This window comes from Amblyomma americanum, chromosome 4 (assembly GCF_052857255.1).
Source record: "Amblyomma americanum isolate KBUSLIRL-KWMA chromosome 4, ASM5285725v1, whole genome shotgun sequence".
NCBI classification, from domain to species: domain Eukaryota; kingdom Metazoa; phylum Arthropoda; class Arachnida; order Ixodida; family Ixodidae; genus Amblyomma; species Amblyomma americanum.
The window spans coordinates 181,960,430-181,970,612 of NC_135500.1; the positions used below are offsets into that span (position 1 = coordinate 181,960,430).

Below are 10,183 nucleotides of genomic sequence, written 5' to 3' on the forward strand. Positions count from 1 at the left end.
TTGGCTGGAATCAATTCTTGCCTGATGCAAAACTGCTTCAACTACTTCATGAGACGTCAGCAGAGCTTTAAGGGAACGTTCCAAGGGTACATAAAAGCACACACCACAGACTCTCGGGTCAGTTTCTCCTGAAAGTTTAACTTCCTCTAGCTGAACATAATGAAGCCTTTTCTGCACGTATGCCAGAACGGCATGATCACTTTGAAGGTCAGCCCACAGAAAATCGACAATGTCAACTCCAAAAGTTTCCACTTCATCACACAGACTAGTGCGGCCGTTCTGCCCGGCCTTCAAAGTGCGCCGCAGAACTGCAGATAACAAAAGTTGCACAAACACCTTAATATCATCAAATATGTCATGCGCAACACTCCGTGGCTAACAGCGCGTCTCTGTCGTCTTCAAAAAAAAGAGCATCAAATGGCGCTTAACTTCGTCGAGCTCATATTCAGGGCTGTCGTCAGTAGGTGGATTTCCATTTGCTCGCCGAGTCTCGTCGGACGTGGTCTCGATGGAGTGAGGTGATGGGCCTTCGTCCACGCCGGTATCCGATGCTACGTTGTCACTGCCGCTGCATGGCTTGTAAACTTCGGCGGTCTTGATAAATTCAGAGTGCTTTCTGTTGAGGTGCTGGCGGTATGACTTGTAGGAGCCGTAGACGTTAGGACAGCCTTCTATCCCGCACACTACTTTAAAGTTCGGCTCTTGAGAGTGAACCTTCCCTATGTGGTTCACTACGCTCGCGTAGCTTGACGCATAGTAGGGACATCTCTCACAGCTGAAAACCATGACTACTTTAGCATTCCACAGTGCTCGACTTGTACATGCCTGTATTGACCAAAATGATCGTCTCAGCGAAGGAGAAATACGTTCTCATGAGCAGGGAGTCAGCACAGTGCACGGGCAGCAAGGTAATCGCACGGAGAGTGGAGAGCACGTAGCGGGTATGGGGGGTGAAACTAAAAGGCTCTGATGAACAAGAGGGGTTAGCATGGCTCCCGAGCTGCGCGTCCGCGTCTCTTTCCCTCCTGTGCTATTCTTTAGCGATAGAGTGCTTTGAATATTCGTTCGTTCTTTATTCGCCCCATCTTTATCGCTCGTCTTTTCTGGGAGATTTTCGGTGTCACTGAAAACTGCTGTTCCAAATGTGTTTTCTCTGGAAAATGTGTAAAGATTGTGGGAAGTCCTTCATCGTGGCGACCAGTTGTATGTAAGTGATTATTTATTTAAAATAACAAAAGGAAGGTAAAAGATGTTTGCTCACCCCGGCATCTGCCATCACTAATCGGTGGCACCTGAGCTGGGGTAGCGGAAATAAAGGATAGCAGGTAGTTTGAAGAAGTGAAACGAAAGAGGTGAGGGGATAGTAGGAAAGAGATAGGGGTGAGGGCGCCAATGAACATTGCGACCAGTTCTGGGAACAGAAATTTGGCCCGTTTTGTTCTTTTTCCTGCCTAGCCTTGGCTGCAGAGCCACAAAAAGCTGTCCAGGAGTACAATGGACAACTCGCAAAACTGCAGGAATGCTGACTTACAGGCAGATATTTTCCAGCCAAAAACCATTGTTCAATTACCGCGTTTTCACTTCCTGCTCTGCTGACTGAAAGAGTTAGCGCGAGGGCAGATGAGTCACCCAGTCGCCCTCCACTGTATTCTTCGTCCAACAGGGAGGGGATAAACGGAGGAGAGAATCTGAAGCACGACGCTCGCCGCCAGATTTGGAAATAGAGTGTAAAAGCATATGCCAGAACAGGCGTCGAAAAGGGGTATGCATCTCCATGTTCTTGGTGCTGGCTTGCTTCGGCTCTCGAGCAGACGGAGAGGATTTCAAGCCGGGGAGAGAAGGGTTTGGGGGCATTGAAAGGACAACTTAAACCGCGAAGTTCGTGGAACCTGAAAGAGCTTCAAACTGTGACGAAAAGAGTCATCGAGAGCCTCGCGATCCTTCCATTGCTGTAAACAGGACCCCGCTTCAGTCGCGCTGGCGGTGCGTGTCCCCAGGGAGCGATTAACATTCTTTCGTGTCTATTGAATGTGCCACGCCTCGAGTAGAAGCCTTCTGCGCGGGTTATACCTGTGCTACACGGGCGTTTCGAATGCCTCGAATGCCTTCCAAACGAATGTCATTCGACTCGACTGCCATAGCTGCGCTGCTACACGACGTCTTTTAACGGCATTCGGTTCACATGAAATTCGAGTCGACGGAGCTCCGCGGAGACATTCGAAATTTTGGAATGCCTTCGAGGCGCAAGCGCGACTACTCTCCACCGCAGCGTCTTCGCGCCATAGGTGGCAGCATAAGTTTTGAAGAGCAAATACGTTCGTTAAACAATGAAATTCTAAATACTATTTATATACACTACACGGATCTTTTCCAGACGTTGTGTTAGCAAGCAAATATTTTCCGCATATTCTCGTCGCAGCGTTTTGTTCAGTCTATCATGTCTTATCTTAATGTCACGAAGGCATTATAACCCTCCCCTCTCTCTACTTCTTTGCATCAGCTCACTGCGAATATCCTGGCGCCAAACCTATCTTCTGTGCGTCAGTAAGCAAAGAAGTCGTGGCTGCGTGACGCCAACAAAAGGCGGATTTTTCTCCAGTAATGGTTTATTTGCGTTCCTTTTCGTATCGTTTAAAAAGAATCTACAACTGGAGAAAAAGGCTCTTTTCATTTCCGTCATGCAGCCACATCAGCAAAATTCGTCACACTTGTTTCTGGGACACAATGTCGTATAGATTACTCTTTTTTTCCCCTCAGCTTTCGATGCAGTGGGGATGAGAGCTTGTCAGTCATGTTCACTAGCCAGCGTCTTCCTGCGCGCTTTACCTCAAACGTGGTTTTCCTACTAGCCCAGACCCATCTACAGCCCTGCCCGACGACTAACCGAGTTCGGCAGTAAGCCAGCGTCTTTTAGCAACTGGAGCAGACGGCTCCGCGGAAGCGAGTAAGGCGGCCTGTGTTGCGTCGGCTTCTCTTTGTTAGTGTAGCCTGGCGGGGACAACGGTATTCAAAATAAGTAGTTATCAGAAGCTGATTTGGGAAGTGTCTTTGTGAATCAGTCGATTTGAATGATTTTTCTTCGTGTTTTCGAATGAAAAAAAAATTGTTTAGTTAAATTTCCCTCGAATAAAGCGACTTAGTCGCTTCGAATTACGAAGACGTCGTCGCATCGCATCATGAGTCTACTTGTAGTCAACACCATCCAAAGGGAAACGCAACCATCTGAATTATTTTGTTGCGGTACAAGCCGCTAAGAGAAGCAGTTAAGAAGATATGGTCATTTGGTTTGAGACGCGTCCTCAGTTTGAATTCACTCCAGAGCAGTGCCACGACGGACCACTTGGAAGAGAAACTTGACATTGTTACGTGGAATACTTTTCACATACAGTGCAGTAATAAGACAAATGCACTTCAGATAAATCTGGAAAAGTGGGTGTTAACTACGCAAAAGTATTACATTTGGCAGGTCATCCTCCGCGTTGCTTGTATAAACGAGAAACTCGGGGCTTTGCGAAAAGTCCGTACGTTCAAAACAACAAAAGCCGCATAATTTAATGGAATTTGGGGACCCTAATATAGTCTATTTTATCACTATCAATGAAGAACAAATAACTGCCGTCGATTTTCAATGCAGCCATTAAAGAAACACAGCAATCCGTCATATCTTGTCGATTGTCATGTAGTCGGAGCGAGTGCAACATGCATAAAATACACTCAAAAGTGCTAAAACGCTACTGCCACTAGTGAAACAATTGTGTGCTATTTCCAGTTAAGTCGCATTATTGAAGTCGCCATACGCATAGCGCGCAGTACGCGACCTGCGAGTGGGAAACATGCCGCGGCGATGGGGGAACGGCGGCGCGGGGTGGTACAAAGCGCGTCCTCACCCTAAAAGCGGAGGTGAGCGGGCGTCCAGGCACCCTACACAAAATGCTCTACGAGCGCCCCGTCGTGACATACGAGCAAACTAATCTTCCCGCTGTTTTAGGGGCGGGAACGGACGCGCAGTTATCAACACTGGTAGGGAGGGTAAGTAGAGAGTAAGTTTTCTAAAAGGGGGTAAGTGATCAGGAGCATGCTATTGACGGGTGCAAAGTTACTCCTAGGGTCCTCTAAAGGGTGTAAAAGTCTTTTTTACCCCCTTCTCACACCCTTTTTTCTTAGAGTGCACCAGCCGATCAATAATCACTTTTTTAAGCCGGCTAATTAGCCAAGGTCACGTCATTAAAATTAGCCACGGCTGTGGATGCGCCCTCTTAATACTGTGAGCGCCTTTTGACGAAGGATATTGTTTTGATTTATTTCCACAAACAAGGAGGTACAAGGTTGTGGCGGAAAACAAGTGGAAAAGGCTGTCGCAACAGTCGTCAAATGCGATCACTGCCTCGCATACGCCGACCTCGCACTTAAACTGCAGTTTTCGTCAACGCAGCAGAGTGGACGGGTCGAAGTACAACGGCGGCGAGCGCAGCACTCTTCGATGTGGGAACAGTGATTTGCGACAGCAGCGGGAGCGACAAGCAAAGCAGCAATTTGGGCTGGTCGGTTGCAAACATGGAGCTCAATTAGCGCGCTACCACTGAGACACCACACGACGGTTAAGGGGACTGCAACGAAGGCAGCACAGAGACTGACTTCGCAAGCGAAGCAGCTGTGTACTCCAGCCTAAAATATCTGGAGAAGAAAATGAAAGCGTTCTATAATTTGCGGGTGACTGTGGTATATGCATCCCAATTCCACAATGCCGACTGCACGACAGACAAGACCCCCACTAAATACGAAACCTATAGCAATATTTATTTTTAAATTAAAAGCATATAAAACGACAGACTCAACTAATCGATTAAGGTCTCTTAGCCGGATTCAAAACTTCCACCGACGCTCAGCTTTACGCGCTCCCCTGCCAGCACATCGACATCCCAGGTAGCGCATGACAGCGGGCCAATATTAGAAAGCCACTGGAAAAGCGTGGCCCTAAGTAGGCCCAGAGTTGCCAATGAGCATCTGATATTGGCTGTGCCATCATCAAATTATGGCTATCATGGGCCATGTTAGCCAGAGTTCTCCCACTCTTTGCCAGAATTGGCTATGCCATTTTCGAAATCTGGCTATCGTGGGCCATGTTAGCCAGAGTTCTCCCAGTCTTTGCCAGAATTGGCTAAGCCATTTTTCGAAACCTGGCTATATTCGCCATGGCTTGCCACCCCTTATCCAGTGTTAAAAGTTTACTGGCAGATGTTGGTGAGCATTGTACCATCCATTATACTGGGTAGAAGATTGATTTTATTGTCGAGTACCATCTCGGCAGTTTATAATTTTCGAACGCGCTAAAACTCGTTTGAGCTCCTGGGCTGAGCTTGTGCGAGTTCAAAAATTTGAAGTTTATTCATCTTTTTCTTACCGAATACTTTCGCAGTATATGCGTGAGGTTGGATAAACAACGAATATTTTCCGACTGCGCAGTCGGAGATAGAGGAAAGTTATGAAAAAAAAACCAATGAAACCGAAGCTGTCAGCGTCTGCCGCGGGGTCCGTCGCTGATCAGTTGAGTTCTTCAACAATTTCCAAACGCATTCGGAAGCATTCTAAACGCATTCGCTCGCTGTATAGCAATGATGATGTCATCGACATTTGTTCTGTCCGTTCGCTGCAACTAATTATAGCATGCATGCGCAGAGCATGCATATATATATATATATATATATATATATATATATATATATATATATATATATATATATATATATATATATATATATATATATATATATATTAAAGAACCCAACAATCACCGAAACGAAGGTGCATAGGGGAATGTTTCTATTTTTTTTATATTTAGTGCCAATCAATTAGTTTTTATAGAAAATTACTCATAAAGCAGCAGAAAAAACAACCATGCCGCCGGTGGGATCCGAACCCACGACCTCCGAATATCGCGTCCGGTGCTCTTACCAACTGAGCTACGGCGACGGCTGTCCAATCTGCTGCTTTCGCCGACAGCCGTCGCCGTAGCTCGGTTGGTAAGAGCACCGGACGCGATATTCGGAGGTCGTGGGTTCGAATCCCACCGGCGGCATGGTTGTTTTTTCTGCTGATTTATAAGTAATGTTCTTTAAAAACTAATTGATTGGCACTAGATATAAAAAATAGAAACATTCCCCTATGCACCTTCGTTTCGGTGATTGTTGGCTTCTTTAATATGTTTGTCAAACGAGCCCCTCACTTCATATATATATATATATATATATATATATATATATATATATATATATATATATATATATATATATATATATATATATATATATATATATATCGAAAACGGTGTCTTTCAAACCGACGAACAATGTATTTAATAATGCAACGGAACTACATCGGCCTTCCGCCTTGTCATTGAACTCTGCCCTCACTGCGGGAAAATAGGCGGTGGTAGTGGTGATGCATAAAAAAAAATTGGATGTAAGTTTTGTAACTGAGTCAGCTCATAAAACCTGCAAACTCCAAACGATAATGCGGGAAAACACTGGGAAAAAAATCACCCACGGATTCGAAGGAACCGAATAACCAAGAGTGAAACTGGAATATGTACATAGGCGAGAACCATGTCGCCCCTTCTGCGACGGAGTACAGCGGGGAACAAAACGATAAACTCGACGCCCCCATCACGTGCGGAGAGGTCTTATGCAGCGGTTAGACGATTCCCAAGAAACGCGGCACGAGGAGGGGACCAAATCAGCAACCCGATTATCAGGAACCTCGGATCCGGACACCTAAAAGAACTCACAGAATTTATAATTATTCACTGGGAAGGAAGAGGAAAAATTTCATTCATCGGCAAGGGTTGGGAGGTGGCGGGCTGCTGGTCGCACTAGGCGGCCGCAAGCCCCTGGCTCTCAGGGACCTCTTTGGCCCGCTCGACGGCCCGGAGTTGTACCCTCGGCTCGGAGCTTAGCAGCAAGGCCTCCCACTGCTCAGAAGCAAGGAGCTGACCCAGGTCCGGAGGAAACGCGTGTCTTACGGACAGTTGTTATCTAATGTGGCTTTATCGCCAGCACTGGGAACTGGGCTGTCCCAGAGACGTGATAGCATGAAGAGATGGTCGCGATACCCAAGCCAGGCAATGAAACCTATAGTCTACTATATATGCAATCTAAGGCCCATATCACTAACCTCAAGCTTAGGAAAGCTCTTCGAAATGGGCCAGGCTGTATAGCTTCTTACGGAACTATGACTGCATATACCCAATACCATGTTTGGCTTTAGGTCAAAGCTATCAACACAAGATGTACTATTAGGATTAAAATGATAAATTTTGGACAGAGCCTGGAGCCACAACGAGAGCATAGTCCTGGCCATAGACTTAAAAGAAAGCTTTCAACAATATCAATCTCAAGGATATATCTTCGAGGGCCTGGTTTGGTTTGGTTTATAGGGGTTTAACGTCCAAAAGCAACTCAGGCTGAGAGACGCCATAGAGAAGGGCTCCGGAAATTGCGACCACCTGGGGTTCTGTGCAATGACATCGCACAGTACACGGGCCTCCAGAATTTCGCCTCCATCGAAATTCGACCGCCGCGGCCGGGATCGAACCCGCGTCTTTCGGGCCGGAAGCCGAGCGCCGTAACCACTCAGCCACCGCGGCGGCCACCTCTGCGAGGGGCGGTCAATAACTAATTGCGGGACAAAAACATTCAACGATGTAAAATCCTTCCTCACGAGCAACATCCGATCTGAACGGAAAAACCCACCAAACAAGGGAACGACGAAAAGCTCCATCATATCGCCATTATACTACTCAGCATCCCTATGATGTCTCTGGCAGAAAAGCTAAGAAACATCCTGCACGTAAATGACGCCCTTCATACGAACTGTATCACGGTGCGGGCCACTAAGGGGCCCACCGGAGAGAAAGAACGCAGCTTACTTGAGGTGGCAGACTGCACCGCGGATTTGGCACGAAACAGCGGTATGAAATGCTCATCTATCTGAGAAGTCGGCATTGATCCGAATTTAGTCGAGAAGGTTTCAACCTGCGAAGGTAACGCTAATAATGGATGGGCAAACAATAAAGGAAACGGATAAATTCCGGGCCCTAGGAATGTGGCTGCAGAACTATGCAGAAAAGACCACATGGTCAAAACAATGAACGAAACAACGAACCAAAAATGCGGAACGATCCGTAGAATAACAAATAAAAGAAGAGGCCTAAAGGAGGCTGATGATCAGTCCTAGACCAAAACAGCCCACGACAAAGTCGGACACAATGAGATAATGGGTGCTCTAATGTTAACGCATTAAAAACGGAATCCGTGACTGAAGTACAGTTCTTTTGCCATACTAGATGGCGTCACTTGTCAACAAGCGGCCCTCATCGCACAGAATGGGCCACTTTGCGCCAGCGTTCAAATTGAAAGACATGAATAGACACGGCAAGGGAAGAGTAAAAACGTACCTTTAGCACGAGTGGCCGCTCCCTGCACAGCATTCGTATGCGGAGCTCACGCTCGAAGCGACGGCGATACGTCGCACAGAAACGCAACGCCTTCTTGATTGTGGTGACGGTAGTAAAAAAAAAAACAGCTGGAAAAGCTTCTAAAAGAAACTTTATTGGGCAGACCTGCGTCCACAAAGAACTGAATGGCTTGGCGGCTGCGTAGTAACAAGCGCGCTCGACGGTCGTCGAACAGTTCTTGGCCGCGCTCAATTTAAAGCTGGCAAGGTACTCTCGAGATAAGGAACCAAAAGAAACAACACTGGAAAAATGTGGAAGCAGTGCGCGTGGCCGCAATCAATCGAGATAAGCCATGGCCGCATCTCGCGCCACAAACTGAATGAAAGCCGCATGCCGGCGGCTGTGAGCGTGGACATACAGAACGAAGATTCGCGGCACTATGATTTGGGGACTGGCGATTGCGTGCCGGAGCTTTGTGTTCCACTTTCTCCAGTTCTACGAGCAGGAGTTCGCAGCCGTTTTCAGTGCAGCATTCAATATGCGGCGGCCCTTAATTAGGACCACTTGGCATACTGCCTTCGACACTTGAAAACTCCAGCTGCGACAGCTCCTTTTGACATGATGGCATCGGGCGTGCACGTCCACATTCGTGCCCAGGCCGCAACAGGCAAGCGACAGTCGCATCTGACACAATGAGTGAACCGATGAAGGGTGGTGATTTTGGCTTGTTGGTTCATCACCTATTCTGTGACAATCGGTGTACTATAGTTGCACGGCAGCTGCCTTCAGCTAGGCGGCTTCACACTGCCGTTTAAGCGGATTCGTTACGCTCTATGCCCGCTTTCCTTCCGATCCACGACCACACTAAGTGATCGAAATCGGACGCACGACTACGACTCGCCGATGTGAATGTGCCCTTCCGCCAAGCCCCGGAGGCATGCAATGCAACTGACTCAACCTTTCATTTTCGCGGCATCCTTCTGACGTCATCTAATGGAGAAAAAAATATTGAAAGCCAACCGTGCCGCGTACGTGATGTGGCAAATCTGCATAGAACGTTCGCTTTCGCTTTTGCATTTTCGCCTTCTCCTATAGCGGCTTTCGCAAACATACTAGACGCAGAATGAAGTGGATTAAAGGTGATGAGGTCGACGATATCCAAAGAACAGAGAGGAAGGCTGCCTGTAAGAGAAACTGCGGCGAGGTCTCTTGTCTAAACAGGAAATAAAATAAAAAAAGCAGTGGTTTAGAGCAGCGGCAGGCGAAGCCGATCCGTATGCGCCGCCGTCGGTTTGTGCTCCCTCCCGTTTCTTATCCTGTCATTCCTTCGCCCAGACTTTGGCTTCAAACACACGTTGCCGGAATTCAGGGAAATACGAGAGACACCATGAGCCCTGCGCTCGTATGTCTAAATTTCCCCGTCCGTCAGCACTAAGCAGGTCGTGAAACGATTGCGCCGTGGTCTGTGTCCGAAACCTCGATCCACTCTCCAGGAGCTCAATTCACCTCCATGCTTCACCCACATCAACCCTCTGCAAACTTTCACCAGCCAAAAGCCCAGGCAACAGGGAAACAGAAAAGCAACAGCAAAACCAAATTCAAAAACGCAAAGGAAAGGCAACCATTGTAAAAGTGAAGCGAAATGTAAAACCAACGTGAAATCAATTTTTCTGCCTAATCTTTTCTTCAGGAAAATGCACTTGAAAACTAATTAAAATAGTTCCAAAGCCT

General features: G+C 47.2%; 1 non-coding gene across 1 annotated transcript; it reads left to right on the forward strand.

Annotated features, from left to right (window-relative positions):
- The first annotated feature begins 6,002 nt into the window (after nt 1-6,002).
- TRNAS-CGA (transfer RNA serine (anticodon CGA)) lies at nt 6,003-6,076 on the forward strand. Its single transcript has one exon. It is a non-coding gene; the product is annotated as a tRNA-Ser (tRNA).
- Nucleotides 6,077-10,183: the final 4,107 nt, after the last annotated feature.